Source organism: Panulirus ornatus, chromosome 6, assembly GCF_036320965.1.
Source record: "Panulirus ornatus isolate Po-2019 chromosome 6, ASM3632096v1, whole genome shotgun sequence".
Taxonomy (NCBI): domain Eukaryota; kingdom Metazoa; phylum Arthropoda; class Malacostraca; order Decapoda; family Palinuridae; genus Panulirus; species Panulirus ornatus.
Window position 1 is genome coordinate 50,433,064 of NC_092229.1, and position 26,670 is coordinate 50,459,733.

Here is a 26,670-nt window from a genome sequence, read left to right on the forward strand (position 1 = left end):
TAAATGGTTAATATTCATATTTTATATTGTACACCTCATGGTCCCAGATATAGTTTTAAAAAAAAAGTTTATTCTCAGGGCAACTATTTTCATATATATCTTTTGGGTAACAGGTTGATTTACCAAATTTATTTTTTTTTCAAAGGTAAAGTTTTTACTAGTAATGTAAAAGGATTAGCATATAGATTACTACACAGCACAGGTTGTTTCATGTGTAGGATGCAGTGACATGTTACATCAATTTCATTCACTTGTATGCAATATTTGTTACTTATTCTGTGATACAGATTCGGTACTGAAAACTAAAGTACTCTGATCATAAAGTATACACCAGAACTTATAAGTAGCTAAAATTATTTTGTGTACCAGAATGTGGTTAAAGACTAGCTTTGTATGCACATAGCAATCAATTTATATATAAGAAGGATTATGACTTTTTAAAGTCCATTTTGGACAAAAGTTGGACCTTACAAAGTGATATTTTCTATTTTTTTTTTTTTTTTTTTTTTTTTATGTATGGTTGAGATTCACTAAATTACTTATTTACTGATAGATTTTTTAAACATTTTGTATGAACTTAAAGCTGACCAACATTGTTATTTTTTAGATGTGATTAACATTTCAAAGTAAGACTATAAACCATTTATGAAAATTTGTAAGAGGATCAAAAGGCTGTATATCTTATTTAAAAACTTCTCAGGCCATTTATATTTTGGGAGACTGTATTTAATCATGGAATGGAGTTTGGATTTTTTTCACAAATAAGATACACTAAGGTTTTTTTTATAAACTCCCATCTGTCTAGAATAAATACAGCTCTACCATCCTTGAGTAAATATGCTTCCAACATCCAAAGATCAGAAAAATGTATATCAAGCATAATCTACAAGTACTAAGGAAACCAAATTGTTGAATAAAAAATGTTAGTCTAATTGTCCTAACACAAATCCTTCAAAGAAAAATAACGAAGGATAATGAAGAAAACCAAGGTTACTTGTGCAGAATGGTGGAAAAATTTCCATACTTTCGAACTTTAGCCATAGGGATGCAGCCTAAAGAAACTTGGACCCATACACTGTTGAAACCACAAAAATTTGAGTTTGTAACAACTTGCTATGGAATATCCTACTGGGTCAGACACTTATTTTAACAAACTAGACACAACCTTTACTTTGTAGTAAGTACTGAAATTTAAATCATGTATGGAGTGGTAGTAGGCAAGCAGCCAGGAAGGTATCAGGAGGGTCAGTGACAGCTCCACTTCATTGGTTTGTCAAGTTGCACTCCACTGACCCAGGTACCCGTTTTTTTCTGCCTCACCCACGTGGACTACAGGCATTCTGTCCTTAACCGTAACTCTCTCGTCATACATAACACTTGACAACACAACTAATTCTTTGTAACTTTAGATGTGCCTGTGATGAACGCTGTGTGCTAACCCTGCCTTTTGGCAAAATGGTAAGAGCAATAGATATTAGCAGTAACAACTACCTCTACCTAAAGCTCCTACCTAAATGTTCCTATTTATTTATATTTTATTTTGCTTTGCTGCTGTCTCCCGCGTTTGCGAGGTAGCGCAAGGAAACAGACGAAAGAAATGGCCCAACCCACCCCCATACACATGTATATACATACATGTGTAGACGTATGTATATACATGTGTATGTATATACATGTGTAGACGTGTATGTATATACATGTGTATGGGGGTGGGTTAGGCCATTTCTTTCGTCTGTTTCCTTGCGCTACCTCGCAAACGCGGGAGACAGCGACAAAGCAAAATAAAATATAAATAAATAGGAACATTTAGGCATGAGCTTTAGGTAGAGGTAGTTGTTAGGAACACTGGGTGAGAGCATTAGGTAGTGGTCAATAGGTAGAAGCCTCTACAAACACTGCAAAAGATTTGCCCTCTGGTAGTGGCCTGCTTAAGGGTGAGGCACTAAAGGCTAAGAAGTGTCAATATAACTGTTGAACTTCAGCAAAGCCACTTTTAAGACTTTAGTGCCTACCCTTAGCATGCCACTGGCAGAGGGCAACTCTAGGGCAGTTTTCAAAGGCTCCTACCTAATGTTCCAACCTACTTCTGTCTAATGCTCCCAGCTAATGCTCATAAGTACCACCACCTAATTTTTCAACCAAATGCTAGTGTAACATTTCTGTGTACTACAGTTTATCTATCATTTTGCCAAAAGGCATGGCTAGTGCATAGTGCTAACCACAGGAAATCTAGTTTTGAATTAAGTGATGTCATGTGTTGTTTGTGACATGGTGACAATGTATGTTCATGGACAGAATACCAACAGTACATGTCTGAGTGAAGCAGAAAGTAAAATCAGCTACCTAGGTGAACGGAGTGCAACTTAACCTCAGAATTGCTGCACATACACAGCCGTGACACATCCTGATACCTAGGCAGGTAGTACCTCCCTGGTTAGTGGCTGCTTACCAACTACATCTACTACCTAAAGGGTCAAAGGAATTCAAATTGCACAGCAAATTCCATAGTACTGACATTAAATCTGTTTTCCACTCGGTGTTAAGAAAAGTAACCTTTAACAATGTGTCTAAGGTCTACCTCCAGTCTGGACTACATTTTCCACCAAAACCAAAATAAATGGCCACGTGTCCTAGCAATACCTTTAAAGTTTACAACAAAACACATCCGCAACCCAACCAAAACTGCAGTGTCCAGTGAGATAGTCCTGCACTTTTAATTATAAAATGTGTTCATCTGCTTTTATAAGAGTAACTGTACATTACAATCAAATTACTTTAGAGTTAGGCATTACCAATCTTTTGACTTACATCACTTAAATCCTTCATAGCAACCCTAAAAAGCTGCTGAATGGACCATTAGCTTTGACAGACTTGGTGATTTATATTTGACAGCAGTAAGTCAATATGAGTACACCATGCTGTTTGGTGGAGATCCAACCAAATTAATATCCAGTACATACAGAAAAAAATGAGATATTTAAGCAGTTTGTCCTGGATTCACCTCTAAATACACACACACCTTACATAACGTTGTATACCTTACTGACATTGTACTGCATCAGAGAATTATCTGCAATGTATGTTAATATACTGTACAAACCAATGTTTTATTTCAGTACACGTACTAGAGAAAATTTAAGATAATTTTTTTTCTGGAAACATCTCTATTACATTTTGAATGAATTCACGTAACTGTTTTCTAACGGACATGGAATCCACCACACTTATATCTTAAAAATGTTGGTCTGTTGTACAAAAAAATAACAGCCAATCCCATGACTGAGGTGGTGATGGTGGCAGCAGTTTGGAATGGGAGATGAGTAGCCGACACAACTTCCTTCCCTTACTTACATTTGTTCACACTTTCCACTTCTACCCCTCTCATCCCTTGGATCGTTAGGGAGTTTTGGAGAAAAAGACAAGTATGCAGTCTGTTGTGGATGATAGGGCTCGGGAAGTGAGTCAGTTGCTGTTCGCTGATGATAAAGACTAAATGTAAATAAGAGCAAGGTTATTAAGTATAGTAGGGTTGATGGACAAGTCAATTGGGAGGTAAGTTTGAATGGAGAAAAACTGGAGGAAGTGAAGTGTTTTAGATATCTGAGAGTGGATTTGGCAGTGGATGGAACCATGGAAGCGGAAGTGAGTCACAGGGTGGGGAAGGAGGCAAAGGTTCTGGGAGCGTTGAAGAATGTGTGGAAGGCATGAACATTATCTTGGAAAGCAAAAATGGGTATGTTTGAAGGAATAGTAGTTCCAACAATGTTATATAGTTGTGAGGTGTGGGCTATAGATAGGGTTGTTTGGAGGAGGGTGGATGTGTTGGAAATGAGACCTTTGAGGACAATATGTGGTGTGAGGTGGTCTGATCGAGTAAGTAATGAAAGGATAAGAGATGTATGGTAATGAAAAGAGTGTGGCTGAGAGAGCAGAAGAGGGTGTGTTGAAAAGGGTCACATGGAGAGAATGAGAGAGGAAAGATTGACAAAGAGGATATATGTGTCAGAGGTGGAGGGAACGAGAAGTGGGAGACCAAATTGGAGGTGGAAGGATAGAGTGAAAAAGATTTTGAGCGATCAGGGCCTCAACATGCAGGAGGGTGAAAGGCGTGCAAGGAATAGAATGAAATGGAACAATGTGGTATACCTGTGTCAACGTGCCGTCAATGGATTGAACCAGGGCATGTGAAGCATCTGGGGTAAATCATGGAAAGTTTTGTGGGGCCTGGACGTGGAAAGGGAGCTGTGGTTTCGGTGCATTATACATGACAGCTCGAGACTGAGTGTGAACGAATGTGGCCTCTGTTGTCTTTTCCTAATGCTATCTTGTGCGCATGAGGGGGGTATCATTTCATGTGTGGCGGGGTGTCGACAGGAATTATTAAGGCAGCAAGTATGAATTATGTACAAGTGTATATATGTTATTGTCTGTGTCTGTATATATATATATATATATATATATATATATATATATATATATATATATATATATATATATATTTATTTATTTTGCTTTGTTGCTGTCTCCCGCGTTAGTGAGGGAGCGCAAGGAAACAGACGAAAGAATGGCCCAACCCACCCACATACACATGTATATACATACACGTCCACACACGCAAATATATATAGGTATGTATATGTGCGTGTGTGGACGTGTATGTGGGTGGGTTGGGCCATTCTTTCGTCTGTTTCCTTGCGCTACCTCGCCAATGCAGGAGACAGCGACAAATTATAATAATAATAATAATAATAATAATCATGCAAAAGTTGAATGTACAATTAAAGGAAGAAATACACTGTATTGACCTAAATCAAAAGCCATAAGGGGTAGTGGTGGATAGCAAGTTTAGGGTAGGGAGGTTTCATTCACTGCTCACTGACCACTTGCTTCCCCTCCCAAACTGCCACCACCACCATTTTCATCTTATGGGAAAAGCTGTAACAATATAATTTTTGTCACCTTGTAATATAGTGGAATTTATATCAGTGGGAAAGTTACATAATTTCATTTACCATATAATAGAGATCTTTTTCATTTTTATTTTCAGGTGTATTTGTATTTTCAATTTAACAATACATTAATATATATATATATATATATATATATATACATCAAAACACAGAATCAATGAGCGAGGTTCCATGGACCCTTCCAAGACAGTCACCTTGTGTCTGGAAAGCAAAGATGTGGTGCTGGCCCTCACACATTCAATGCCAACACCACCATCAAACTAACCTCTTATGAAGTGGAGTGATTGTGGTGTAGTTCTCAACCATGGAGAAACAGATTTTTTTGGATTTTGAAATTGCCAAAAATGCTGAATGGAAATGATAGTTTTTTACTTCAGGTAGAACACAAAAAATTAAGAGCTCTAACCATATTCCATTGTACTTAACTGAAAGTTGCTTTCCTTAGTCTCATTATAGTTTATCTAAAAGTTTAAGTCTAAAATAATAATTGTAGCATCACTGTTTTTATATCCTAGAGTGTAACTCTAATATCATTGATAAACAGATTTCTGGTGTTGATATTATGGTCATTATCAATCAACATCATATGCTTCATTATTTACAAATTTGATGCGCAAGCCTGTTTTATCTGAGTTCTGACATTATGGGGTTACTTTAATAACTGAATCTAAGTACTGTGCCAAGAGTCTAGGTTGACCTGGAACATAAGGTCTGAGTTGTGATATGTCCATACTACTAAGCATCTCTTGCAAAGTGGCTGGATAGCAAAAATAACAAAAGCCATTGTTGGAAAGTTCCTCTGCCAATTCTGTCTGATGGTTGGCCATTAACGTGTCGTTCACTACTGCCACCAAGGGCTTCCCAGCCCCTAGTGCCTCTAAGCAAGATCCAGAACCTGCATGGCTTATTACAAGATCTGCAGCTTCAAAATCTTCAGCAATGGATGGTTTCAATTTGAAGTGCTTCAGTGTGACTCCTTGGTGATCACCATTGGGTGGTACAAATTTTCCTTGTCCAATTTGGAGGTTAATTTTGGTGTAGCCCTTTTCTCGTAAAATGGCCAAAGAGTCTTCCTCAACCACAGCTTGAATTAAAGCATCAAAGTGGGTTGTTCCAACTGTCACAAATACAGTCTTCCCTGCCATGTTTCTCAGGTTGAACTTCTTCCTCCTATTACAACTGTCTATTCTTCTTCCTTGGACGGGTCATTTTAACCAACAATATCACATACCTAAAATGTGGAATAAGAAGGCAGTAAGTGATATGCTTAAATGTAAATTTACCAACCCTACTTGTGTGATAAATAAATAATTATTTGAGAAGTAAGACAATGGAGCAATTAAGAAAATACATAATTTTAGCAATCTCTCAATCATTAACTTATATCTACACAAACAAGAGATCCCCCCTTCATGAATTACCAGAAATTGAATTACTGAACATATCAATATAATTTCTAAAGCAATCACATTCATACAAAAGTAATTACCGACTATTTAAGAACAAAAGATGGGTTTCTGAAAAGCAAAGGGCAATGGAAGGTAAAATGATGCAATCCAAAATTACTATACACTAATATCTATTCAACTTTATATATATAATACCATACTGTATAATACATACACTGCATTATTACAGTTACATACTTTGTATTCCACTCACCTCATTTTGTTGGATGCCAAACATAAGACTGAGTTTTAACAATAACATCTATCTATCTATACATCTACTGCTCTATTATTCGTTCCCTTTGAGAACTCCCCTAAGGGAGTGGTCACAGCAAAAGTTTCCATAACTTGTTAACTCCAATTGTGCTGCTTAGCCTTCAATGTCTCATCACCCTTAACTGGCCACTGGCAGAGGGCAACTCTAGCAGTAGTTCTAGAGGCAACTACCTAATGTTCTTGCTAACTACTACTACCTTATGTGTCTACATAATCTTCCAACCTACTACTACTTCTAGTGCTCCTACCTATTGTTCTCTACCAACTACTTCTATCTAATTCTTCAGCCTAATGCTCCTACCTACTACTATCATAAGAAGGCTAGTGCACAGCACTAACAGCAGGGAAATCAAGCATTGTGTGTGACAAGGGGAGACTGTATGTTTGTGGAGAGAATGCCTGCAGTCCACATGTGGGTCAGGCAAAAATAAAAGACAGCTAACTGGGTCAGAGGTGTGCAACTTGATAAGTAATGAAGTGCTGGCCTGCTAAGCAGCAGCCATCCCAATAACCAGGCAGTAAGTAGCAGTAATATATCTCCCTGGTCGGTGGCTTACTACAACTACTAACAATTTCAAAGCATGAGAATTGTCATCAGATTAAAATCATATTATTTATTTATTCTATTTTGCTTTGTCGCTGTCTCCCGCGTTTGCGAGGTAGCGCAAGGAAACAGACGAAAGAAATGGCCCAACCCACCCCCATACACAATGTATATACATACACGTCCACACATGCAAATATATATACCTATACATCTCAATGTACACATATATATACACACACAGACTTATACATATATACACATGTACATAATTCATAGTCTGCCTTTATTTATTCCCATCGCCACACATGAAATAACATCCCCCTCATGTGTGCGAGGTAGCGCTAGGAAAAGACAACAAAGGCCCCATTCGTTCACACTCAGTCTCTAGCTGTCATGTAATAATGCCCGAAACCACAGCTCCCTTTCCACATCCAGGCCCCACAGAACTTTCCATGCTTTACCCAAGACGCTTCACATGCCCTGATTCAATCCATTGACAGCATGTCGACCCCGGTATACCACATCGATCCAATTCACTCTATTCCTTGCCTGCCTTTCACCCTCCTGCATGTTCAGGCCCCGATCACAAAATCTTTTTCACTCCTTTCCACCTCCAATTTGGTCTCCCACTTCTCATTCCCTCCACCTCCGACACATATATCCTCTTGGTCAATCTTTCCTCACTCATTCTCTCCATGTGCCCAAACCATTTCAAAACCCTCTTCTGCTCTCTCAACCACACTCTTTTTATTTCCACACACCTCTCTTACCCTTACATTACTTACTCGATCAAACCACCTCACACCACATATTGTCCTCAAACATCTCATTTCCAGCACACCCACCCTCCTGTGCACAACTCTATCCATAGCCCATGCCTCGCAACCATACAACATTGTTGGAACCACTATTCCTTCAAACATACCCATTTTTGCTTTCCAAGATAATGTTCTCGACTTCCAAACATTCTTCAAGGCTCCCAGGATTTTCGCCCCCTCCCCCACCCTATGATTCACTTCCGCTCCATGGTTCCATCCACTGCCAGATCCACTCCCAGATATCTAAAACACTTTACTTCCTCCAGTTTTTCTCCATTCAAACTTACCTCCCAAGTGACTTGACCCTCAACCCTACTGTACCTAATAACCTTGCTCTTATTCACATTTACTCTTAACTTTCTTCTTTCACACACTTTACCAAACTCAGTCACCAGCTTCTGCAGTTTCTCACATGAATCAGCCACCAGCGCTGTATCATCAGCGAACAACAACTGACTCACTTCCCAAGCTCTCTCATCCCCAACAGACTGCATACTTGCCCCTCTTTCCAAAACTCTTGCATTCACCTCCCTAACAACCCCATCCATAAACAAATTAAACAACCATGGAGACATTACACACCCCTGCCGCAAACCTACATTCACTGAGAACCAATCACTTCCCTCTCTTCCTACAAGTACACATGCCTTACATCCTCAATAAAAACTTTTCACTGCTTCTAACAACTTGCCTCCCACACCATATATTCTTAGTACCTTCCACAAAGCATCTCTATCAACTCTATCATATGCCTTCTCCAGATCCATAAATGCTATATACAAATCCATTTGCTTTTCTAAGTATTTCTCACATACATTCTTCAAAGCAAACACCTGATCCACACATCCTCTACCACTTCTGAAACCACACTGCTCTTCCCCAATCTGATGCTCTGTACATGCCTTCACCCTCTCAATCAATACCCTCCCATATAATTAACCAGGAATACTCAACAAACTTATACCTCTGTAATTTGAGCACTCACTCTTATCCCCTTTGCCTTTGTACAATGGCACTATGCAAGCATACCGCCAATCCTCAGGCACCTCACCATGAATCATACATACATTAAATAACCTTACCAACCAGTCAACAATACAGTCACCCCCTTTTTTAATAAATTCCACTGCAATACCATCCAGTATACTTAATTTCTGACCACAATACAATAGCAAAATCCTTATATATTTACACTTTTACAAGTACAGGCTTTGTTACTCTTATTTTGTGACAAAGTAAATTAACTAAATAAGCAAAGAATTCAGCAAACACTAAAACTGTGATTGATGAGTCTGAAATTGATCCTAGTTCATAAATGTGAGTCAAATGATCACTTCTTGGATTCTAATCTCATTAATATAAGAATATTTTCATTGCTGAGCTAAGCATTATATTTTTCGATACACCAGAATCTGTCTCATGTTTCTTTTATTTCATGTCTATCTACAATTGCAGTCAATTTTTCTTGTACAATGAATCCTCATCAATTCAGTGCTTGTCTCATTCAAAAGTTAACTTCTAAACATTTCTGTCTGAAATGGCTGAGTCTAATGAGTGGTTCTTTGAAAGACCAAAATCACGAGGCCTAAACACATGGAACTAGGCCTTCAGACCTAACACGGCAAGATCTTGATCATGTGCAAGGTGTGCAATGCACATGGATGTCCAACAAGGAGCAGCCACTGCAGGTTCAGTTTTATGCATTACTAATGGATGACTGCTGATGCTAAAAAATTTTGCACAGTATAAATAAGAATTCCAGTGAATGCACAAAGGCAACAGTAAAAATGAAAAGCCAAGATCAGTATCTGAAGATATTCAAATGGACTTAGACAACTTACAAATAAACTTAAGGCATCCCAGAATGTTAGCAGTATTTTTCCCTAAAATTTGACACTGCAGCTCATGGAATCCTATCCAGCTTGGAAAATGAGTTCACAGTTTTCAATTCTGCTCAAGACCAAACAGGGAAAGCAAGTTACTGCTATGAAGTAAAGAAGTAAAGCTGATGCAAGTCCATCTATGTCTGTGGGCCTAGATAAGTTTCACACATAAAAAGATAACTGGAAATCATTTAAAATTGTTTTATCACAGCGAAAACTGTGATTACAAACTGCTCGGGCAAGTGATCATTCTCCAAACTAAAACAAACAAAAATGTAGCTGTGATCCTCCATCGGACAAGATCGTTTGAATAGACTCACTCTGATTAGTAATGAGTACAATATACCTCACGAGATTAACACTTCGACTCTGATCAATGACTAGTAGTCTAAAGCATGACAACCATGCATTGCTGATAGCCGGTTTGTAATATAAAGCAAGTGTTTTCAGGTTGTTCATTCAGGAGTAAGATTAATCACTGTTGCTTACTCTGTAGATTATCTATGAATAAAAGATGTATTATGATATAAACACATGCTTCTCATTTGCTCCTAATGTTTGAGAAACATGTTTTAAACTGCACATCAAAACAAATATTAAAAACTAAAATAATGGCAAGGAACATATTTTCTATCAGACAAGGATTCCTTCTTCTGAAGATGCTATGGGTCCCAAAGATACTTAATCTAGCACTGTGCCCTAAAACCAATGAATGGAATGGATAGGAGGTCTTGGAAAACAGAAATAAATAGAGGAGGAAAATATCTATAAAGTAGAGGATGATATTAGAAAGCCTGAAGGGGAAATAAATCTCATAAAGAATGGTAAAGCTTGAGGTATAAATGGAGAAGTGAATGAGTTAGTGATGAATGGAAGTGACGCTGCTGTAGAGTGGATCTGGAAAGTGTATATGGAACCATGGAAATGTGGTTGGGTGCCTGATGACTGGATGAAGGCAGTAACTGATCTGGGATAGTGCACTTAAGGGCTTTTTATTCCTTATCAAATTCTAATTTGTAAGAGAAATAGTCCCAACCAGCAGTTAGGTGAAAGAAGGAAACAAAGAACTCAAAATGTAGCAAGTTCTAGCAATGCAATCATAGACATACCAGGTGAAGAATATTTTGAGATTAACGGAACATGATCTAGATTATCAATCATTATTCTATCTTCAACCAAATGTCAATAGTATGGAGGGCTATGATGACCAGGAAAACCACTGATTTTATATGGGATGAAGTAATTCATCCCATTTTAACATAACACATGCATTTACCTTACAGCACAATACGCTACAATTCCAAACAGGCCTTCCTGCATCAGTAATGGCAACGAGAGAAACCTCACCTGACCTGTGGCAATGACGGCATACCCAACAACAAGCTGTTGATGACACGAGCCCATATAAAGCTTACTGGCAAATCTTTACATGCACACAGTAATCAGGAAAAACCTGGCATTGCCATAATAGTATAATAGTAGGTAAAATACAGGGTTTAACATAATCCATGAAAACCTCATCGAATTTCCCCTGGCACTATATCTAAATCTTCAATCCTATTTCAACACATATCAACGATATTGCTATTAGCTCTTTCCTACCGCATAGTTAGTGGAGCTTATTCTTATCTAAGTTTCAATGCACTCCAGCTTCTTCAACTCAATAATCTACAAGTAAAACTAAATCCATAACCACTTTATCTTTTCAGATAACGTCGAATATATAGTATATATCTACTGTTAGGACAAATATGATAGGTCTGAAATAAGTTCATTTGATTCATATTAGTGGTTCTCCAACCTGTGCGTCGATTAACCCAACGTTTTCTCTGATCTTCAATTGCCCTCCCCACTTTTGAATCCCTAACACAATGAGAAATATATATTTCGACCTACGAGCCTTATTCTCATTTCAATACAGCATACACTAGTAATGTAAATCATGACATAAAACATTCTATATTAAAAAAAACACTGCTGAGCCCCTAACTGAGCCAATGAGAAACCCCAAACCTACAGACCCAAAACAAAGGCTCGTATAATTGCTAGTCTAGTGGTATGACTTATAATCTTTTGTGGCTCACACAATCCAGAAAGACATCATATTTAAATGGCTACACAAATCCTGGAGCTCGTCTTCATTATAGCACATGTCCATGAGCCCGAGACAATGTTTTGAAGTGACTGACAAGATCGGAAACGACGTGTTCTTCTCTTACACCTTAAAATCTGTTGCCTTATCAACGTTACACACTCCAAAAGGAATTTCTAACCAACTAGGCACATAACTGGTAAGTTATTCAGCTAAAAACTGTAAATCACACCAACATTATTACGTTTTCCAATTACAATTCAAAATTACGCACCGGACCACCTCACTAGTGCCATCTTCACTCTCCAACCGCTGCCAGACGCACGACACTATTATTTTTCCCCAATCTTTGTTTTTATGTTACTAAATTTTAAGACCTTATCTCAAATGTTCCCTAGTTTATTTTCTGTGCTAACTTGACTGTCTAAATTCATAATGTTGAGGCGACATTGATAATGTACATGAGGGATTGAATACGATCACATGACGTCACACTGGCGTCAACCTATGTCCAGTGGGTCCCTCTCGACTTTACCTTCCAGTGTGTGTCCACTGGTGATATACGTGTGACCGGTACTAACAAGTTGATCAGAGGTATCCAGACATACATATATATTCATTTAGGAGAAGAACTAGGTGATGTGATGAACTGCATCTCAAAATCACGCTACAAATGGCACTATACGAAGAACGAATCAGTTTTCATAAATGTATGGAATTAACATCATACTACAAGAAACATTGAAAAAAGGTAAGTTTATTTTCAGTGTGTTCTTTTTCAGTGTCAGGCACGGCAAGGCATAAGAATGGAATTTATCCTCATCCCTCCAAATATATATATATATATTTATATATACATTGGTAGATAGTAAATGAATATATAATCTCCATAGAAGTAAGTGTACTTCATTTATACACGGTCCGTTAATTATTATATAATATCCATCCATTAATGACACTGACAGCTTCAAATACAGGCTGTGACACCTATGGCTTTCTTCTCTAAGGGATTTTGATGTATCTATCGTCTCCCTCGACATTTCAAGGCATTCGTTGCATATAAAACAGCATTGCTTACGTGTATGCTCTGAAGTTCTCCCTTCCCATTTGGCTTTCTTCTTCTATTTGCTATATAACAAAATCCATTTCTCTTCTCGATCTATTGTGTTAGTCAGTGATGGAGAGGCGGCTTATCCTAGCCATAACTCCCTCTCGCACTTTCTTCACTCTAATACCTTCTTTTTTTCTTCTGTAATGAACTTGCCTCTCTTTAATTCGGACCTGTGCAGCATCTCGGAATGGATCAGCAGTTACTTAATTGACTACAACACTGCACTAATGAAGACGCTGGCATACCCTTATCCTCTGCTTTATCCTAAGAAACCCCACATAATCAACATAAAATCAGCTTCGCAGAAGCTAGAAGTCTCCTATAGGTACAATGATATATATATATATATATATATATATATATATATATATATATATATATATATATATATATATATTTTCCAAGAGAAGGAACAGAGGGGGCCAGGTGAGGATATTCCAAAAAAAGGCCCAGTCCTCTGTTTTTAACGCTACCTCGCTAGCGCGGGAAATGGCGAATAGTTTAAAAGAAAGAATATATACATATATATATATAATATATATATATATATATATATATATATATATATATATACATATATATATAATATATATATATATAATATATATACATATATATATGATATATATAATAATAATAATAAAAGCTTGTACTAGTTTACGTAAATGAGAATGATTAGAAAATGCATCCCGGTTTTTCAATTGCGCGCATGTATCAAGAATTTGTTTCTGCTTATGCAAATTCATGTGAAGTGTATGTTCAGAGGCATGTGTGAGTAGCCAGAGCCTTGTTAGTGTATATATACAGCCAAATACGTTTATCCAAAAGGCCAGGACGCTCCCTGAGCTGCCCGCCGCAACCACACCTTCACAAAAATAAGTGAGTGGTTAGGGGAAAAAAATGTAAATGTCAGACAGATGTAAATCTGATGATAAACCGGTAATAAAAGAATGATGAGACAAGAAAATTTGCTGAAAAAAAAGATCAAATCAACGAAAAACGAGTAAAAAGATTATTAATGATAACAATACTTCATTGGGACTTTAATTTCAATGATCAAAATTCCTTATATATGGGTGACTACCTTGGAATTAGTCAATGCATCCTGAAATGTGGCTCGGAAATAAATTTCGATCCCAGAGTTGCAATATTTTGCTCCCCACAGCTTAACAAACTTCGTATTTCGATATGATATGTCCATCTGAAACTGCAGTTCAATGATGTTTAATTACCGGAGTGATAGCTTCTAAATATTCCTTCCATTTTCTCATATATTCAACCCCTGTATCTCGATTCCATTTTTCCTTTTAATTAAGAGTGAATAATCACTTTGTCTGAGGCATTCAAACAAATCCAGCCCATTTTGGCTATAAACTATACTGATGCAACAAGATGGGTGATGCAGCCATAAAACTAAAACAAGAAAAAGTTTGACAAAATATCCTCGACCTCTTGAAACGGGGTTTGAGACAGCCAGCTTTCACACCAGTATGCAACGCTGGTGCCAAATCAACCGCGAGAAAGGCAAATGTGACGGAGTCGCCAGCTGGCGATGACCCAGTACCGGCTCCCAGCGCACGCTTCTCCTGTCTAACAACTTCTGGGGAATGTTGATTGGAAGTCATTACCGGCTCCTAGAGAACAGCCGTCATCGCCAACAAATTCTGGTCTATGGTGTCATTATTCTGTACCTAATACTAGCGCACGGCTGTCCTGGCTAACACCTTTGAGCGCGTATTGGATCAGGTCCGAATACAAGCCACCAGCGCACGGCTGTCCTGACAAACAACTTGGCGTGTTTTATGACAGGAGCCAATGGTGGGCTACCGCCTCACGTCTGGTATGTTCGACTACTTCTGGCGTATGTTGCGTCAGTACCCAATACCAGCTACCAGCACATTACTGTCATGAATAAAAGTTCATATCGTCTGGTAGTGTTAAGGCTTCCAGCGTACGGCTATCCTGGCTAATAAATTCCGGTGCGTTTCGTGGGACAACACAGTAACGGTTTGCCAGCGATTGGCTTTCTTGGCGAGCAACTTCTGGCGTGTATTGTGTCAGAGCCAGTGGGTAGGTTGCCTGGGAAGACAAGTTTTATGGATTTATCTGGGTAAAATATTCATTTTGATGTCACCGAGGACAGCATATAATGTATTACTTAAGGACGTATAATTATTCCCAATGTGCCCATCATAACACATTCAACTTTAAGAAAGTATAAAGATACCATTTAGGTAAACACAACACTGTGTGTGTATATATATATATATATATATATATATATATATATATATATATATATATATATATATATATATACTTTTTACACTTGTTTGCCGCTTCCCACGTTAACGAGGTAGCGCCAGGAAAAGACGAAGAAATGGCCTCATTCCACAGCCCCTTCTCCACAAACAGGACCTGTAGACCTTTCTACTACTTTTCCTGGCGGCTTCAGATGCCCTGGTTCAGTCCACCGACATCAAGTATGCTAACATTTCCCTGATAATGAAGGTAGCGCAGCCTTGGAGTTGCACGAGCTCCTTGAAAGGGGACCTTTCTTAAAAAGCGAGCTTGAGGCATTATTGAGTCAAATGACTTTAGAAAAAAATTCGAACATATATATCGAGAATCGAACCAAGGCTACCAAGAACAGCAAGTGGTCGGTGATTAGAATAATTTACACGTGAGCATTACATATTCCGATGAATATATATATATATATATATATATATATATATATATATATATATATATATATATATAATATATATATATATATATATATATATATATATATATATATATATATATATATATATATATATATATATACATATATATATATATATACATATATATATATATATATATATATATATATATATATATATATATATATATTGTGTGTGTGTGTATACTAGTCGCAAATCTATAAATATAGCAGATAAAGGGTACAAGAGATCCTAGGTATGCAAAAGGATTATTTCGACAAAGGTAGACTTCGAAGGGAAGAGAGACGTTGGTAGGCAAGCGTCCAGAAGGAAGGAGGTATGGTCGAGAGGGTATGTAGCATCCAACCGGCTGGAGAGGAAAAGTCGATCGACCACTCTCACTTTTACTATTTGAATCCCGTGCGCTGTCCGGCAACCGCTGCGACCTCACTGTGCCCGCATCTTCTCAGGCTGGTGCGGGTGTCGCCACTTTCTCTTATACGTTTATATATATATATATATATATATATATATATATATATATATATATATATATATATATATATATATATATATATATACTGAAGCCTTCTTTTACCGTTGTTCGGGCGTAAAACGCCCTGGCGGTTTATTGGGTATTTTTTCTTTATTACTGTTGTTCATTATTCTAATACCATTCCGCCAAACTCAGTTTATAACCACGCCAGAGAAAAAGTCTTCAACAACAGCTTATGATGTTAAAGATAAAAGGGAAACCTGACGATTCGTCCCGCTTTCCCAGCAGCCTTGCTCTTTCTAGGTTAAGTTTGGTTTGATCGAACCAAAACGAATATTAACAGTATTTTTTCGAAATACGTATCTTCATAGGCTATATATATATATATATATATATATATATATATATATATATATGAATACCATTTGTGATACCAGCCAGCCGGTACAGCCTGTTTTATGCACTGTTGACCGTAAAAGAAGGCTTTATTGCTAATATTATCTCGGAGGGAACAGGCTGCTGGAATCTTGTGTGGGAGAGGTACTTGGGAGCAGAAATCGTCCTTATCCATCTTAGGACATCAGTTGAGGAGGCCAAGTGTCTGCTCGCAAATATTAGAATAACATTAAAATTTCATGGATAAAAAATTATTCAGCCAGCATTTTACATCATACGTAAGGCCAAAACTAGAATATGTTTCTCCAAGTTTGGTCACCGCACGTAAAGAAGCACAAAGAGCTAATAGTGAAGGTCCAGAGGAGAGCGACAAAAATGATTCCCGAATTCAGAGAGCTAAGTTACATGGAATAGGCGAGAGACTAAATTTGCTCTCCTCGGAAGAGAGAAGAGTGAGGGGTGAGTGACCTGATCAGAACCTTTTTTAATTTTTCATAACATCTATGACGTAGACAGTTAACAATTCTTCGAGAGATGTGGAGGTAGAACAATAAGAGGCCATAACATGAAATTATGCAAGAAACCTTGAAATAGACGTGAAGAAGAACTTCTGTAGTGTGAGAGTGGTGGATGAATGGAATAAAATGCCAGAATACTTGGTTAATGCAAACAATACACAGAAATACCAAAAGGTTTTATGATAAGAGAATGGTTAAGACATGGGACCCCATGAGGGCAATGCCGTATGACACTATCAACTAAGTCACTGGCAGCAGACCGCGAGGCGCCGCTAGGGGTATGACTTATCACCAAACAATACCCCTGTGTTTTAATGAAATTCCCTGGGACCGCCTCACCGCCATGTTGCTAAATAAATGTAGATCTTATGGGGACAGAGTCTGGCTGAAACCCAAATCAACGAGCAATTATACACACGCCGACATCGGAAGGGTTGGTGACGGCGGTGCAATGAGCCAGCACTACAGTGACTTGTCAATTCCGCTTTCCCTGGCCCAGGTTGCTTTCTCATATGCACATGGATTGGTGATAGGATTGCTGATATTCACACCACAAACTCGTGTATAATACAATACTCAACAACAAGTATCTCCTTACGACTCTCTATTCTTGAATTCCTCGGAAGTGAATGGAGGAATGGGCGCGCTAGCCTAGCCATAATCACAAACACACAAATGTGCCCACGGACGGATGTACAGATAAACCGAACACACGGACACTCACGGAAAGCAAAATTGACTGCAAGTAAACGTGGGCCAAGTCAATATTTACCTCACAACGGCCAAGATCACTGGCCACTTCGGTGAGGCCACACGGTCATGGGCGCTACCTGAAGGCTGGATTCCCTCCTGCAGAAGGTACAGTAAGAGTGACTGACTGCTCATAAACCACTTAACTTTCAATACTGACAGATTATGGACGATAAATCACGAAAAACAGATGAGATGATCATTTGATTGGCAAGCCGGTATAAATTCTTCACAGTTAGGCGCCTGCAGGCTCAAGGCTGCGCTACAATCAGCTGCAGGAAAATAATGGGCTCCTTTGGAATGAGTTCTCCGACGAGATTTTACTCTCGTCCACTGACAATGAGAAAACCTCTCTGGAGGTGACTTTTTTGCAATATATATATATATATATATATATATATATATATATATATATATATATATATATATATATATACACCCTCCACCACATGGATTCGAACCCCGTGCCATTTGTTTTTCTAAGACGGCTCGACAACTCTTCTCGCAGAATTCGAGGCGGAAAAAATGATACGATCTGCTGGTCGCAGACAACAACATTGCAGCACCACGCAAGAAAGCTGCAGGAGGCGCGCAGGGCGCCGCTGGCCTGAGGAGATGGAAGGTTGAAAGTAAAGCTCTCAAAAACTGGTCACTGGCTGACGAACGAGTCATGTTTATAATGAGATTATTCATAATAATATATATATATATATATATATATATATATATATATATATATATATATATATGAACGTGTAAAACGCGCTCTACATTTTATTCTTTTGCTGAAATAGTATTCAAAGTCAAAAGAAAACTCGAAAATGAACCCTGCCTTAAATAATAAGCCATTATCTTCTTTCCCCTTGGCAAACATAAATTTAGAAAGCTTAGCTCGAACATATTTTGACGAGACGATGATAATTTGGCTTCACCTTTTGCAACACATTTGTATTCAGCTCTGCATACTGTACAAAAAGTAATTTTTTCCCCCTTCATCTCGAAACATTTACAAACTCCAAGAAGAAAAGTGTATGCTTGTAATTAGAGAATGAAACTGCATCTTCCAGAGTATAATGAACCAATCATTTCACAATTTTGTAATACCGAGAAGATTACTTTTTACTTACATTTCTTTGAGTAGATATGAATGCAATTGCAACAGCCTGACGTACGACAGTCAGCCTGAGGCACGAAAATCAGCCTGACGTGCGATAGTCAGCCTTACGTACGAAAGTCGGTCTGACGTACGGCAGTCAGTCTGACGTACGATAGTCAACCCTGACGTACGATAAGTAGCTTGACGTACAATAGGGATCCATACACAGTATAGGGTCCTCATATTGAGCAGCGTTAGAATGTTAAAATAAACGATACATACATATATATATATATATATATATATATATATATATATATATATATATATATATATATATATATATATATATATATATATATATATATTTCTTTCTTTTTCTTTTAAACTATTCGCCATTTCCCGCGTTAGCGAGGTAGCGTTAGGAACAGAGGACTGGGCCTTTTTTTGAATATCCTCACCTGGCCCCCTCTGTTCCATCCTTTGCAAAAAAAAAAAAAAAACCCCCAAAAAAAACGAGAGGGGAGGATTTCTAGCCCCCCCGCTCCCTCCCCTTTTAGTCGCCTTGTACGACACGCAGGGAATACGTGGGAAGTATTCTTAATCCCCTATCCCCAGGGATAATATATATATATATATATATATATATATATATATATATATATATATATATATATATATATATATATATATGCATATATATACTATTCATCGACTGGGCCCCCAGTGGAGAGAAAGAACAGCCGGGGTGTCTGTGAGCCTGACGTCCTGTCCAGGATTCGAACCTGGGCCCTTTAGATTAGTGGGTCGCAGGGCCTTCCACTCCACTCCACTACGGTGTGTGTGTGTGTGTGTGTGTGTTTGTGATTTAGGATCGCCAGCTTGTTCATACGGATAATGAGACTTTATACTCGTGGGATCTTATCTCTTCACCTCGCATTTCTGCTATCTGTATTTACATCATCTTCGGCTTGTTCCACATGTCCACTGTACTGTTGCTTCGTGAATACCTTCATGACATCTCTCCTTGGCGTCTCTCTCTCTCTCTCTGTTTCTATCTTATTTTCTTGGCAGTTAATAACGTCCTCCTGCGACGACAGCCCTTTCGCCACATGACATCATCCTCTTCCCTTCTTTTATCGTAGCTCACTCCTGGCCACTGACTGGTCTTCGCTCTGCTCCTCTGCACCTTCTCCAGCAGCTCTGCGCGACTCCCAACAGCTGGAGCGACCAAACTGTTACACTAATGAACCGGTTGGGTTCACCCGCACGTCTTGCGCATCTCCGTTCAAAATCTCGATGTTCCATGCACGTGAAGGCCATTGATATAATGTCTCGTCTTTCTCACGATTTCCCTTCGCTTGATAATCTTGGTGATAAGGGCTGGGTGTGTTCACGGCCGACTAGGGTTGACACGGTCCCCACAGAGGCCCGGAGACACAGGCTCTACAGAGACCCGGAGACCCAGGTTCTACAGAGACCCGGAGACCCAGGTTCCACAAAGGTCTGGAGCCCCTGGTCCCCCACAAAGGCCCAGAGCTCCAGGCCCTCCAATGACCCGGAGCCCCAGGTTCCACAGAGGTCCGAAGTCCCAGGTTTCACAGAGACCCGGAGCCCCAGGTTCCACAAAGGCCGGAGCCTTAGACCACACAAAGGCCCGGAGCCTCAAGGTGTTTTGCATGAGTTTCCCCTGCCTCTCGTTTGGGCCTGGGTATGATGTCATCCCTTTCACATTACTACGAGTCCGGCAGTTGGTTTCCTAGGAGCACACTCCGGTAGCCAACTTCTGACCCATGTATGTCTCTTCTTATCTTCCACGAGGTGCATTCTTATCAAGGTTGAATTTCACTTAACTTTCTCTAGAACCTCTGCACCATTTCTCAGACCTCGCTGATTCCGCGCTTTTTTCCATTTTTCCATGGTCTCTTGTCATCGTGAATATATATATATATATATATATATATATATATATATATATATATATATATATATATATATATATATCATCTTCATGTCACCATTTCTCTTCCTCTTGTAGTACTTTTCGCACTCTGCCAGGCACCTGGGTGTCTTGTTCCGTTTCCACATTGTCTCTATTCACTTTTCCAACCCCTCTTTGTTTACACCCGTATAGCCCTTCACTAATTCCATCTTTGACCTCTCTTCATTCTCCTCTGTAAGACGTAGTGGATTTCGTAGAGTCTGTTTTAACCCCAACTCATTTTCCCGTATCACTGGAATTCAGCTTTCTAATCAGTCTGTTCAAAAGGAGGTGTTTCGTTCGTTCTTGAAGCATCCGTACACCTTTAGTGTCAAGGGAAAGGAGGATGTGGGAGGGTATATGCAACGGAGGGAGGGAGTGGAAGAGCGGGAGATCGTGGTGTCGGCCCGAGTCTAATGTGCGTTGGAGGCGAAAGCGAGCCAAGGGAGGTAAGTCTACTGTCACAGACTTGGCCTGTCTGGCGCGCCGCCAGCAACGTTCACTTCTCGTAGCAGACGATTTCTTTCGCTGTAGCTCGTTCCTGGAGTGTTTCTCACATCATAACTTGCCGTATCCAGAACATAATAGTCATGCAGTAACCCTCAATGGCTGCTGGATGCCAAGAATACCAGCGAACGAGTGAGTGAGTGGGTGAATGAGGCTCCCTCTCTCTCTCTACGTCGGATTCAAGTATTATATAACGGGATTACAGCCCGGACGCGTTGCAGGATGTTGTGGTTACTCAAGAGGGACGTACTGTGGCAACGTTTAATGGTCAGAGATAAAAAGATATGACATACCTAACGTCACCGCGTGTGGCATATCATTACTTAGAAGAATTATGAATGATGAAGACTGGTATTTTGAGCGTGTCATGCTAGGGGGTGGAAGAGCAACAGAAAAAAAAAGAAAGAAAAATGATCTAGTATGATCTTTTTCTGCACCTTTTCCAGAAGCCCCTGATGTGTGGGATGGATGAGGAGGAAGACCAGGTAGGGAAGGCACAGGAGAGTTTACAGAGAATGAAAGTAGTGTAGATGCCCTTGACTTCGGGTGCTGGGCCAGCCCCAAGTGTCCTGAGTCAATGGCGAATGTGGAGACGATAGCTGGCAGGTATGGTGGTTGGTGCTGACGTGTTCCTCCCAACTTAGTAGTTTAGCGTCCAGAGTGACATCGAAGTGGAGACCAGCAGACTGGAAAACTTTAGACGGGACTGGAGGCCAGTACGGATGCGGGACACAGTTGGAGGCGAGACCGATGTGCGGGACTTTACAGTCTTGGTTTGATCGATAGTGACGTGGTTGGCGGTGGTCCAAGATGGACGCTGGGGAGCTGTTGTAAGCAGCGACACCGTGGACGTACATCTATCTAAAAGTGCATCCGTCAGGAAGCTAAAAAGAATCCCATCTGTGTGTTGTGCGGGGACGCCAAAGGTAGAGGGACGACTGGATGGATGTTGGCGATGCCTCCCACCGGAGGCGACCAGCCTGACGATGGTCAGTAAGGAGGCTCGCAAGACCAGAGAATAAGACGTCTCCTCAGCCCCACATGTTGATGACTCTGTTGTGGATGACCCAATGAAGAGGTTCAGTGTAGTCATCGATGATGAACGCCACTTGGATCTTGCGTTTCTCTGGTTTACGAGAGATGAGGTCTTGGCAGCTGACGAGGCAGTTGGTGTCAAAGGTCTTCATATTACCCAGGAGGTCGTAACTCCCCGATAAACTGTGGGATTCCTGACCTTAATATCTATGAGGACTCAGAGAGGCATCTTGAGTGGAGGAGGGAAGCGATGGTGTTGGGGCAGAGGAGCCTGGTTAGCTCAGGGTGAGGACTCGTTGTATTTTCTTCATGAGTCCGTGCGTGTGTGCAATGACGCGTCCTACCCCGAGGTTGTTTAACTGGTGCCTTAAAATTCATGGTCCGACTCAAGAGGTGCTGGAGCTGGAAGGCGGATGGTGTCAAGGTGGGTAAGTCCCTGGCAGATGATGGCCAAGTGGTTTTAAATAACCCCGCAGCTGCATCTTCAAGTGGAGAGGTGATCAACACTGGGAAAAAAATAAAAAGAGAGGAGTCAGCTTGTTGCACTCCACTCAGATCTTTCGGTATCCCCGTACCACCAACTGATGACAGACTGGTTAAGGGAGTTATGGCTCGGGAGGGTGGTGATAATTCTTTCACGGGTCACCTGTTGTGAAGGGTCTGGCTTGAGGTTTTTTAGTACTGCTGCGGTAGGAGACCCAGTCTCGTCGCCCGTGGTTTCTTAGGGTGAGGCGTGATCCAGGTGGCACGTCAGCTGGATGGCAGCGTCTTGCAGGTCTTGAGGTGAGGTGTCACCTGGAACACACGTCAGCTGGGTGGTGACATCTTGCAGGTCTTGAGGTGAGGTGTCACCCAGGACACACGTCAGCTGGGTGGTGGCATCTTGCAGGTCTTGAGGTGAGGTGTCACCCAGGACACACATCAGCTGGGTGGTGGCATCTTGCAGGTCTTGAGGTGAGGTGTCACCCAGGACACACATCAGCTGGGTGGTAGCATCTTGCAGATCTTGAGGTGAGGTGTCACTCAGGACACACGTCAGCTGGGTGGTAGCATCTTCTTCGACGGTGGCGATGCACTTATCCCCATTCACTTCGTACGTCTTCTACGTTTCCCACTTCATTCCAGGGATACCGAACACGCCACTGTCCAAAAGGGACGTAGTACGGATTCGGTAACTGGCGCCATTGTCTTGGTATTCGGGACCAGGTGATGGAGCCTCGATGAAGATCGAGTCAATAAACCAGGTAAGTGTGTGTGTATGCGTCGGTCTACCAATGGTATTGGCTGCGATGGGTACGTTCTGGTCAGCCACATGTGGGAGAATAGATTCGATAATGTTCTGACTGTACACAGGATACGTTTTTCACTTGTGTTGAATGCAGCTGTTCGTGCATGCTCATGGTGTCCCTACACAACACAAGATTCACATGTACCCAACTCTGAGAGGTTGTTCTACTGAGGAGCAGGGCAGATGGTACAGCACACAGTATAAGATGGATCACTTTGGCGTGTGTGTGTGTGTGTGTGTGTGTGTGTGTGTGTGTGTGTGTACCTACTTTACTGTACTTTATTCATATATCCTTCATTCCCAACCCTTCCTTCCCTTCGTCCAGCGGGGTCTCCGTCACCTCCTGCAACGCCTCTTCTTCACCATCACCTACCTCTCCACTTGCACAGGTCACCCAAGACGTGAACACTGGAGGGGAGCGGGGGCAAATTCCTCAGGGGTGGTTGGGGGAGTGTGAGCTGGGGAACGCAGTTTGTGAAAGCAACGGAGAGGGATGACCAATGCTGGGGCTATGTACTACGTGTACGGGTAAGGAAGGGGAGGTGAAAGGATCAGACGAGTGCATATTTGCTCTGTCTCTGTCTCTCCTTCACCATCCACTCTCCACAGAGACGAGGCGTCCTCAGCTCAACACCACCCAGTCGGTCAGGTGACCTGAGTTTAGTCGATAAACACAAAGGCTTCTAAATCCGACGCCTCCCTTGTTCTCTTCGAGTTGGTCGAGTTGATCGAAGATTTCTCCTTTTAATTCCTTCCTCCTTTGGAGACATCATACGGCAGGGAGTCTCTCCTTTTTCGTGGCCTTTGGGGACACGTAAAGGAGGGGACGTGAAGTTCTCATACAACTGACGCCAGGGTTTCGAGACCTGAAGGTAAATCCTCAACAGTAAAAAAGTTATAGGTTTAGTTACGACATCTCTGCCTTGTTCATAGGCAGGTGAACATGTAACTGGTCACGGAGGCTGGGAGAGGAATACCATTCGCCTCGAACATTACTTGGCTTACTGGAGAAAATCTAAACACATCTTTAGCCTCTCTTAATGTGCCCAATGTCACGCGTTTAGCCCGAAGAATAATTCCACCATATATTTCCAGTATTATCGAAGATGTCTTGCTCTGCACCTCGCCCTAGAACTGGAAAGATATGAGGACCGCGAAGTGTGCAGATGACTGGAAAAAAAAATAAGACAGCTCTGAGACTTTTAAAACTGGTTTTTGTACGATATGAATCGGAGTATCGTACTCGGCAAACGAAGGTTATTCCAGGGACAAACTGCCGGCAGTGTTGAACCTGGATGATGGGCTGGAAGCCACTTCGCTGGAATGATGCCAGTGGTAACAGTGCCTCTCTCGAGGCTGCTGGAGAACCCACACCACTCACTCTCATCTCATATCTCCATTTTCCCCATCTATCCCTTATTCCCCTTCCTCTTGCTCCATCATCTTTTCTCTTATCTTGGTCCCTTCTTTCCTTTCCCCCGTTCCAATACTCCTATGCTCCTTGGAGTCTAGAATAGGCATCCTCCCTCCGCCTGGAGTCAGCGGATGAGTTAAGTCTTCACTATGAGGCTGCAGGGACGTTTTCTCTGAGGCACATCCAGCGTGTTCGCCGTCTCTTCTCATTCCTACGATCCAGATCAACTTCCGTCACAGATATCTATTTCCCTGTATATTAAATACTATGATACTTCCGTTGGATAGAACTCAAGGGGTGACTTATCTATGCTTCAGCTATGGAAGGACAAATTACAGACCGCGTCTCCCGCGCACACAGGCGAAGGACAAGGATAAACGAGTGAAAATATGGCTCAACAAAACTAATTTGGTATTGTCAACGGGTTTCGCTCAACGACGGAGGTTCCAGAGAGAGAGAGAGAGAGAGAGAGAGAGAGAGAGAGAGAGAGAGAGAGAGAGAGAGAGAGAGAGAGAGAGAGAGAGAGAGAGAGATACGTCAAAAGTCTTACGGATCCAGGAGGATGAGTGTGCTTATTTATACCACTACCTCCCCCCACGCCATAATCCATGGACTATGCGTGCGCTGATTGGATGAAGTGCCTCTGGCCGTGTGCCGGTTTTACACCCTGACGCAACCAGTGGACTGTACGAAAGATCCTGAAATACCGAACGAAGAAGAAAAAAAAATGTACATTTATCTGAAGATGGTGTCTGCTGTGAGGAACAGCCTCATTGCTGTTGTTTAACAGCACCAGCGGTTCTTCCCCAGGATCACTTTGCTCTTCCCTCATACCTGCTCTTTGTGTGTGAAGTCACGTTCTGTGCCTGATGGGAAACAGAAGGTGGATGGCTGCGTGTCGAACCACTGTGCCATGTTTCATCACACCGTATGTATATATATATATATATATATATATATATATATATATATATATACTTGTCACGTATTCCCTGCGTGTCACAGAAGGCGGCTCAAAAGGGGTGGGAGCGGGGGGCTGGCTTGAAATCCTCCCCTCTTGTTTTACTTTTCCAAAGAAGGAACAGAGATGCAAGCCAAATGAGGGATTTTTCCCCTCTTAGGCTCAGTCGTCTGTTCTTGACGCTACCTCGCTAAGCATCACAGCTACAGCGATGAAATCATCCCTTACAAAATCCCGAAACTTAATTCTCAACAGTTCCTCCCAAGGGAGCGCCTCTGTTTTGACCTTTTACCTCGTCTTGATTCCCAAGCTAGGCGCTATCCCCCGCTGGGTCAACACGGGTCATTGCTTCTTGCGTACTGTGTTGACCCG

General features: G+C 40.8%; 1 protein-coding gene and 1 long non-coding RNA gene across 3 annotated transcripts in view; one reads left to right on the forward strand and one right to left on the reverse strand.

Annotated features, from left to right (window-relative positions):
• Positions 1-480: 480 nt before the first annotated feature.
• LOC139749228 (uncharacterized) lies at positions 481-12,342 on the reverse strand. Its single transcript, XR_011712933.1, has 2 exons — positions 12,309-12,342; positions 481-6,201 (listed from the first exon to the last, which is right to left on the reverse strand). It is a non-coding gene; the product is annotated as an uncharacterized lncRNA (long non-coding RNA).
• Positions 12,343-12,580: 238 nt separating this feature from the next.
• Positions 12,581-26,670, forward strand: part of LOC139749229 (uncharacterized) — a 34,695-nt gene continuing 20,605 nt past the window's right edge. Inside the window, exons 1-2 of one of the 2 annotated variants that reach the window (XM_071662932.1) lie at positions 12,581-12,785; positions 23,761-23,879. The gene's annotated coding sequence lies outside the window, so the exon portion shown is untranslated. The remainder of the gene's footprint in view (positions 12,786-23,760; positions 23,880-26,670) is intronic. The other variant, XM_071662930.1, reaches the window with a different exon arrangement.